This window comes from Meleagris gallopavo, chromosome 6 (assembly GCF_000146605.3).
Source record: "Meleagris gallopavo isolate NT-WF06-2002-E0010 breed Aviagen turkey brand Nicholas breeding stock chromosome 6, Turkey_5.1, whole genome shotgun sequence".
Lineage (NCBI taxonomy): Eukaryota > Metazoa > Chordata > Aves > Galliformes > Phasianidae > Meleagris > Meleagris gallopavo.
This window is the reverse complement of record NC_015016.2, coordinates 35,538,481-35,547,645: the sequence shown is the minus strand read 5'-3', so window position 1 is coordinate 35,547,645 and position 9,165 is coordinate 35,538,481. Positions and strand designations below refer to the sequence as shown.

The 9,165-nt window shown below is 38.2% G+C and overlaps 1 long non-coding RNA gene across 2 annotated transcripts in view; it reads left to right on the top strand.

Annotated features, from left to right (window-relative positions):
* LOC104911525 overlaps nt 1-9,165 on the top strand; it is a 50,078-nt gene that overhangs the window by 448 nt on the left and 40,465 nt on the right. The gene's annotated exons all lie outside the window — the stretch shown is intronic.

The following is a 9,165-nucleotide window of genomic DNA, read 5'->3' as shown; positions in this document are numbered from 1 at the left end:
AAAATGTACTTTTTCATAAACTAAGCAATTCTGTGATTAACGTCCCAAGGGAAAGCCCATCTGTTTGAGAAGCTTTATCAGAAACGTTCAGTTTTCCTCACTACTCAACCAAAGATGATTATTGACAAACACAGGAGATAAAAATCAATCTGTTTAGGGTCTAAGCTATTTAAGAAACAGAGAGATGTAGAATGAAGGCTTATTTTTTTTTTCTTAATTTTAACATTAATGAGCATTTAATGTGACTGTATTATCTCTAAAGAGAGTAGGAACATAATGAGATAGTAAATTGGTGTGTCAAGAACGTTCTGAAGCAGAACAGTCTTTGTAACAAACTTGACTGCAGGCAAAATAGCCAAATTGGTGCCTTTTGACGGTACAATATACATCACCCAGTGATACAAAATACATTACCTTCTGGGAAGTTTCTGCACAGGGTACACGCAGATACAGTCCTGACTTACGGATAGGGAAAGAGGTGAGGGCTGTATAGTGGTGTGCTGATCACATGCCTCCTGGTGCAAATTAAACGTTTCTAAGTCAACATATAGCCTGTTTCTACCCCATCATTTATACTGTGGAACTGAAAGGAAAAATCCTGATTGTACCTGCCTATGGGAGTTTATACTGGCCCATAGGAATAAAGCAGATAATAGAGGAAAGCTGGTGTGCAATTTTGTTGAAAGTTTTCTTCATAGCAAGGTTTTTAATCTCTTTTCGCTTCCTCCAGGCAGGAGCATATGTTTCTATTTCTGAAATCCAAACCAGCTCTTCTTGTGAAAGTCTAAGCAGAATTATTAAAGGAAAAGGTTTCAGAGTCACTCTATGTAGCTCACAGGTTATTGCTTTAGAGCTCAAAGGGAAGCGCTTGATAAGTCTCAAAGCATTTACAGGGAGAAGTGACACTGATAGTGATACTTCATTTTAGCTGATTAAAGAGATAATGAATTTTAATGGCCAAAATGTGTCTTCTTTTTTTTTTTTCTTTTCCAAGTCAGCCCCTTGGTGGGATAACACAATGCAAGGCAAGGCACATGTCAGGGGTCATCAGCATCCCTGAATGGGGTGGAGACTGTTCAGGCAGGAGACAGATATATGAGGTTGGGTATTGGGTCTGAGCATAGATGAACCTGGGAGTAAGAAGAGGCAGTCCTACATGGCTGGGGATCCTGCCTGAGCAAACTCAGGCCAGTTGCAACCTAAAGGCATCCTCAGGGCTCACACACTTGGAGATGCTTTAGTTTAAGTTAGATTAATGCAAGGGAGGATGTTAGATCTTTGGTTAGGGAGTCTGTCCTTCCTGTGTTCTTGCTCTACTAGTGCTGCAGGTGCAGGGAAGTTCAGAGGCTGAATGCAACTCTCTGGGGGTCTGCTTGTCTTTTCTGCGGGCTGTGACATGGTGTATCTAACAATGTGAATTCCTCAGGTAATAGTAATAATTTTGATCTGAAGGTGGCATTTTCCAGCAAAAATCTTCCCCTTCTTCCCATAAGCTTTCTGTGTCCTCAAGAAACATCCTTGCTTGGTCATCCTTACTTTGTCACTTCTGGGCTGCAGTGATTAGAGGTTCTTTGGGAAAATAAACTCTTGAGAAACACAGATGAAAAAGAGATAAGAAGCAGAAGAGGGCTTAGGCAGTCTTCTTGTTATTTCCCCCCTCTTCATAAAGTTTGCTGCTGTTGTTTATTTCCTGCTGTTTTTCTTTGAATTAACCAAACTGGACTAATACTATTTGCTATTTGCTCTTGGGCATGCACACCCTGCAGGTTTTTTGTGTGGCCAGAAAACTGCCAGAAATCCACTGGGACTCAACCGTTGCCCAACTTGGGCAGAGGGGAACTACATCTGGATGGGATGTCACAGAACAGTTCTGCTCTGATAAATCCTTGCCTGGCACAGAAAGGAAGCTGAAATGGATGTGGGAGATGCTGTGCGTGGCTGTAGAAGTAGATACTTCTAAAAATCATCCAGAACTTTCTTCTTTCTGAGTAGCTCTAATAAGGGCACTGAAGCAAACCATATAAATTTCAGTGAACTGGATGTAGTCGAGCTGAAAAAAGTCATTCTTCTGTAAGTCAATAGTGCAATATACAGGATTTAGCACGTGCAGATACAGTATTAAAGTTCAACAGAAATAGTTTCAGTGACCTTGAAACTGGGCCTTCTAGTAAAGATAAAAGCATTGGTGTCTGAAATGATCTGCAGTGTCAGCAAATGTAAAGCAAATGGAGAATATGGTTTTTAGATTCATAATATACTTGAAAGTCTAATCAATAAACCTGACTTTAGGAAATGCAAACTTTTCTCTTCCTTTTGCAAAAAATATAATTTATTTCACTTCAAATCAATTTAAAAAGTACATATTCTGTTTCCTAAAAGAAGTTACAAGACGATTCGTTCTTTATTCTAGTATCAAAAATAAAACTTTCAGCATAAATATATTCGATAATACTTCAAAGGATCCCCTTGAGGCTTGTTGTAGGAGGCTGTTAGGAACAAAGAAGGCAAAAACAAGCAAACAACAGTTGATGAGATTTTATTCAAAATTTTATGTTTGCAAATGAATTTGAGGATAAAAATTCATCTCAGCTAAATTTGTATATTCTGATATAGATGAATACATATGGGAAATGGCTTAGAATGAGGTCTCAGAGTCTCCTGATGTTTGTTCCTCACCATGATTTAACAGGTGAACTCAGATGTTGTGCAGTTTTGTAGGCATTCATAGTCAGGAGCTGCATACAATCAGAGCCTTATGAATGACTAGGAAAGCTTTCAAGCTTTTCCAAATCTTTCTATTAGGGACTTTAATTGCAATCGCACTATATTCCTGTAGACAAATAGTCTGCTGCATGACTGCATTGTGAGTGTATTACATCTATTTCCACTGTACTAATTACTAAAAGCCCCTAAGGATTTAATGGTAATCCTTGCAGAGTGAAGTGCAAGGTAGAGAAAGGGATATCCCTGTAATTAGATTCATAACCATCCTACGCAGGATAGAGAAATGTAGAATTAACTCATACTATCTTTAGTCATTGCTAAAGAGTGAGTCATGTGAAGATGAAGATGAGAAGCAATATACGTGGGTTTGGGATGGTGGGAGTCTCTGGTACTGCTGTTGTTACTGATTGCTTTTCTCATTTTTTTTTTCATATGCATTTTGTTGCTGGGCAGCATTAGATTTCAGCTTGTCAGATACTAATGTTTTTGCCTCAAGAAAACTTTGATTCTAGACGGTATAGTATTTTCTTCTGTATTGAGGTTATTTAATTACTTTAACCTTAAGTAGAAAATAGACTCTCTTGAGATAAAAGTTTCAAAGCATGACATTGAGATGTTTCACGTGAGAGTTTATAAGCAAATATGTTCTATTTTTCAGGCATTTCTTCTCTGAATGTCCTATTAAACACTGAAAATATTCAGTGGATCTGAGCCTCTATCTGTAAATTCTGCTGTTTTTTTGTTTTTTTTTTTTTCCAGGACTTTCTTTTCTGTATATACCTTTGGTGGCCATTTCTTATTTTATTATTATGTAAATTCGTGTGTGGTCAGATCATCAGTCTTTACTTCTTAAAGCAATAAATCTAGTGTTTGTATCTATTTTAAAATAGAAGTGCAGATACTTCTTAGGTACATTATCTCTTTGCTTTCAAACAAAGGATATTAATCATTCCATTATTTCCCCTTACAAGCCATAAGGGATACTCTGTTTATTACTGTAACCATGTGGAAAACACTTCAGAAATATTTTAACTCCCTTAAAAAGGTTTGTGCAATACGCATCTCTTGCCTTCCTTTTCCAAAGATCACCTAGTGTGAAGCAATCTGAATTTATCATATCACTCAGTTTATTATCTTTTGAGTGCTGATTGCTAGTCTCTTGGTGGTAACTCTGAGACAGTCAATCTGGAAGTGTTACAATCTTGATAATGATTCTGGAACAGATTTTGCGTGGATATAGAATCATGGAAACCTTTGAGCTGGAACGGACCTTTGAAGGCCATCTAGTCCAACTCCCCTGCAATGAAAAGGGACATGCACAGCTAGAGCCAACCTCATCTTGAAAGTCTCCAGGGATGGGGCATCAACCATGTCACTGGGCAACTTTTTTCAGTTGCCCACCCTCGCTGTAAAAGATTTTTTTCATTGTATTTAACAGAAATCTAACCTCTTAAAGCTTGAAACCATTTCCCTTTGATCTATCACCACAGACCATGCTAAAGTGTCTGTCCCCCTTTCTGTACCTTCCCCTTAGATATGAAATGTACCCCCAGAGTCTTCTTTTCTACAGGCTGGGGAGCCCCAGCTCTCAGCCTGTCTGTGAAGAGGAGGTGTTTCATTTCTTGGATCATTACTGTGGCCCACCTCTGGATGGGTTCCAACAGGTCTATGTCTCTCCTGTACTGAACACTCCACGTCTGGATGCAGTACTTCAGTGAGGCCTCACCAGCTCAAAGCAGATGGGCAGAATTACCTCCCTTCTCCCGCTGGCCATGCTTCTTTTGATGCAGACCAGGATACAGTTGGTTTCTGGGCTGCTAGGGCATGTTGCTGGCTCTTGTCCAGCTCCCCATTCACCAGTATGCCCAGGTCTTCTTTGGCAGGAATGCACTCAATTCTTTCATCCCCAGCTTGTTTAGGTAATTAAGTCTGCCTTGACTCAGGTGCGAGATCTTGCATGTGGATATACATTTGGGTATACGTCTGGGGCAACTGGATTTTCTGCAGTTGTAACAGCCACTCATACTATCTCTGAGGACCAACTGGAATTTTTTTGCAGTCTTTTATATTACAGTCAAGGCAGTAGTAGATTTTATTATAGGTCAGGTAATAAGACAGTGCTTAACTACTTTACAGATGATTGCTGCTAGTGTGCAATTTGTAAGTTCCCAAATAGAATGACTAGATCTGAAGATTAAACTCCAAAGTCTCAGCTTTATCATCTGAGGAATTTATTTTGGCCCACATAAATTCTGTGATATGAAACTGAAACTCAGGAGTGGCTTTTTGCAACATATTGAAGTCCTCTTTTCAGGTTATTTAAAGACTTATTTCAGTTTTATTTTTCTATAGTTGCTGCCAGCTGTTATTAAATGGTCATTTTTTTTCCTGGGGAGGATGACTGTTCTCTCAGGCCGATGTTGAAGCCCTGACCAGGCTCCTGAGGGCTGTGTAATGCTGTTGTGGCCTCCTGCACCTTCAGGATCTGCCATCCCTGGTGCACCCAGGCACTTTGTGCAGTCCCCTGTCAGTGTAACCTAATCTGCACTATGCCTCCAGGGACTGGTGCCATTTTGATGAGGCAGGAAAATGGCTGCTCCCCTTCAGGATTTATGGAGAATGATGTGATGCAGGAACCTGTGTTCCTGTTGGTCTTATGGATTTATTTCTGCATAAATAAGGGCTATTGTGTTGTTGAAGACTATCAGTTCAGAGAATTTAATAAGACAGTTGTACATGCACATGTGCAGGAAGACTTGCCACAGTTTTGCTGCCTCTCAGCTGCTGAAGACAAGATCTTCTGAGAGTCTGACTGATGTGCTGCAGGAGTTGGAAGGTGTTTTGTCCTGAGACTTGGAGAAACAAGATACAAAGCTCTGTAAGTGCTGTTAATATTGTCAGAAAAATTTTGCATTTATGGTATCTTCTTAAATCCTGTAGAATATGGCTTTTAAGACTTGGTACAATTCATGGAAATGGGTGGATGGAATGGTAATGAAAAACAGAGACTTTCAGAATGAGGTAATTGCTTTTGAGACTTGGTTGTGCAGCTAGTTATTACCAAGTGTAAGCTTTACTGCTGTGAAGGGACCTTCAGCGCATATTCAGAAATATGATCCTTCTTTGGTACTATATGGCTTTGGGCTAAAGCTCCAGTTAGCTTTGAAAATGTCTGTATACTTAGTGGTTCATACAAAATCTATCTTGGAAAATAGTTGTCCCTATCACCTAAAATTAAAAGGATCATAGTTACTGGGATCTGGAAAGCTGAAGGGAAAATGAAATTTTAATGTAGATGGTGTTATGATTTACTGGGAAACTCTGGCAAGGTATTCTTTAAAAAGAATAACTGCATTTGGATTAGGTTCCTTGTGCATACTGAAATGTCACAGCCAAGTGGAGACAAAGTCTCCTTTGTTGTGGTCTGACAAGACTGAAATCCAAGCAAGGTAGGAGTGTAGCTATTTTAAAATCAACAGCAGTTTAAAGCATATTTGGTGCACTTGGCTAATGTGTCTTTAAAGATTGAGTACTTATTTTTGTATGAAAATATTGCTAAATTGTTGCACACTTTTCCACCAGTAATTCTGAGTTTTATTGTCTTCCTTTATAATGTATTGTTTTATCAGTGGAGATCCCTGAGTGCAGTGAGATAGTGGTTTACTTGCCATTTAGGAGAGCAGCACCTAGTCTGGGAACAGGATTCAAAACTCTTAAGTCCATTTTATAGTACTCTTCTATAAACGTGACATATTAATGAATGCTATATCTCTCAATGGGGAAAAAAAAGACTGTTCTTAGATCTCAAAAATCTACCTGTTACTTTTTTTGAAACCTACAACTCTTCTTGGTAGATATTGTATAAATGCTATTTTTACTGTATTAAGTGATTACTGTGATTGCCTCTCTTACAGCTTAGCTTTCAGTAAGCTTGATTTAAGTCAAACATCTTGATTTGTGTAAAAACAGTTTGTCTTGAGTCTTAGACTATCTCTAGTGGAAAATCTTGCTCTAAAATGCTTGAACTGATGTTTATTATTAGTGATTACATTAGACAGAAAAAAGTCTTATGTAATCTTTTTTTCTGTTTACTCTTAAGATATGCTTTCTCATCAGATCTACAGGATAATCAAAGAGATATAACCTTATACTTTTTCTCTTTGATTTTAAAGGATCTTTGCTAGCTTAAAGTTGTTCTGCATAATTTTTCTGACACAAAAAAATTTCAGGGTTTTACATTTTTTTTAGTTATTATTTTAGTGGAGACCTGTAGGTTACAGGACAATGTTTCAAGCAGAAAATTTAGTAACAGTAGTTTCTTAGTTCTGTGCAGTGATAAAAAGTAACTGTGACTGCTACAGGAATATTTGTAAAATTATGGATTCCTTTTGCAGAACAAAAATTTAAACTGCAATAAAATAGTCTAGGTATTAACCTAGATATAGATATAAGTCTTAGCTCTAAAATTTCTTTTAGCTGAAAGTGTGAGGTTTTGCTTTTACCTGAGCCAGGAAATCACCTGTTTCCAAAGCAAGAACCAGGATGAGAGCTTGAGCCTCCAGCTCTTGACATAGTAGTCCAACGTAGTTGGACATTTTTACAGTATTAAGAGAAGTCAGAAAAGAATCTGATGTGAAGCCAGCAGTAAACCAGGAAGAGGAGGAACATCTAAGCTCCTTGAACCTTGTTAATAAATCAGTGTTGCAAAGGTGAAGACCTTATATGCTGTTGAAGTTCAATGCTCTGTCACCTTTAGGATGCAAACAAATGCTGGCTCTGTTGGGTGTTGGATAAGTCCTTTAATGAGCAAACTATGGAGAGTAGAGAAGAACAAGTAGGTATGAAGGAGCAGAGATGTGATCTTGAAGGTATTTGTTTACTTTTAAACAGAAGAATAGGAAACGTTAGCAGAGAAAAAGTACAAAAATTAGGATTTATTTCCTTGATCATGTGGTCTGTATTACAATGATAAATTTCTGTTTTATCTACTATCTTTGAGACAACTGGAGTTCTCTTTTGTATCAGTATCCATCTGCAGTGAATAAGTGCTGAAGTCCTTTGGGTTCTATTGCAAATATGACTATTAAGTCATGAAAATATTGTCCTGCTTGTAATTAATTTACTGCTGTTCATCAGACATGAAACTTTTATGGCACAGAAGAGTAGTTGGCCATAACACTACTGAAATGTATGAGCATAGATTCTGGCCCAGTGCCCAAACTGCTTGTGAATGGGGGGAAAAAACAAAATCGTCATACCCTTTCCTTCTATGTACTATTCAGTGGAAACATTTTGGCCTCTATTACCAGTTAGCCTGTTTGCCAAATGCTTGATTTTGGCAGTGCCATTGAAGTATATTAGATTAGCAAAAAAAAAACCAAAAATCCATATTTTTCCAAAATGATACGTGTTATTCCACAGAAGAAAAGAGGATAGATTCATCAGTACTCTGTAGCCTTTTGTGATGGATCAGAAACTCCTGATGTGAGGAAGCAGTGCCTCAAATGGAAGTGAAAGTAATCTGCATTTTGTTGAGCATGTTTATTTGTTCCAGTAGGTCATGTAAAGACTGTTCTCATTTCTACACATTGTTTTTTATCTTGCATGCAGTTTTGCTTTCTGAATCATGCTCAACAAAAAAAGCTCTGACTTTTAGTTTTGAGTTTGTTCTCCCCTACTCCTTTTTGGTAGCAAAGGTAGTTCAGTTAACAGATCTGAACTCCGTTGTGTTTTCACTGTGCCAAGTCACCCCCATTGCTGAACCTTAGATTTATTGGCCTAGTGCTTCTGCCAGGCCAGAAAAACAATCCCACCCTTTTTATCACCCACCATCTTCTCTGTCATTCAGTTATTGTACTGAAACCTGTTTGTGCTTCTCTACATCTCTGCACTAATCGAGAAGAGCTGCAAGTTCAGACCCTAGATGCTGGGGTTTTGTTTGTTTGTTTGTTTTGGAAGATCTCACCACCCTCTGCTGGAAAGCATGAAGCAGGAAGGGAATGAACAGTTTCTTCCTGCCTTTGTCACCCACGGCTATGACATTAGTCCCCTGATATGTGCTTGTCTGCTGCTTTGCTATCACATTTCACTGCACAATAAGGGATTTTAAAAGAGGAACTTCAATAGCAAAGATGAAGTAGTAGGCGGCAAGAATATGGAGAGCTAACGTGCAGAAAAGTTGGAAAACTGATTAGATGAGTTCAGAAGAAGGTTGAAGATCATGACTGACATATCCTGAGATGAGAAGGGAGATAATGAAGCATTAATCAAAGGGATGGCTATAATTGAGTACAATTTTGAGTATAATAATTTGTTCTTAGGTAGAAGGCCTAAGTTGGTAAATGTGAGGATCTCTAAGTTAGCCATGCTTGTTAAAACACTGATTATACAGTAACTTAACTCTGAATGAGAAACAGTTTCTAGCTTTTATAGTAAAAAAAA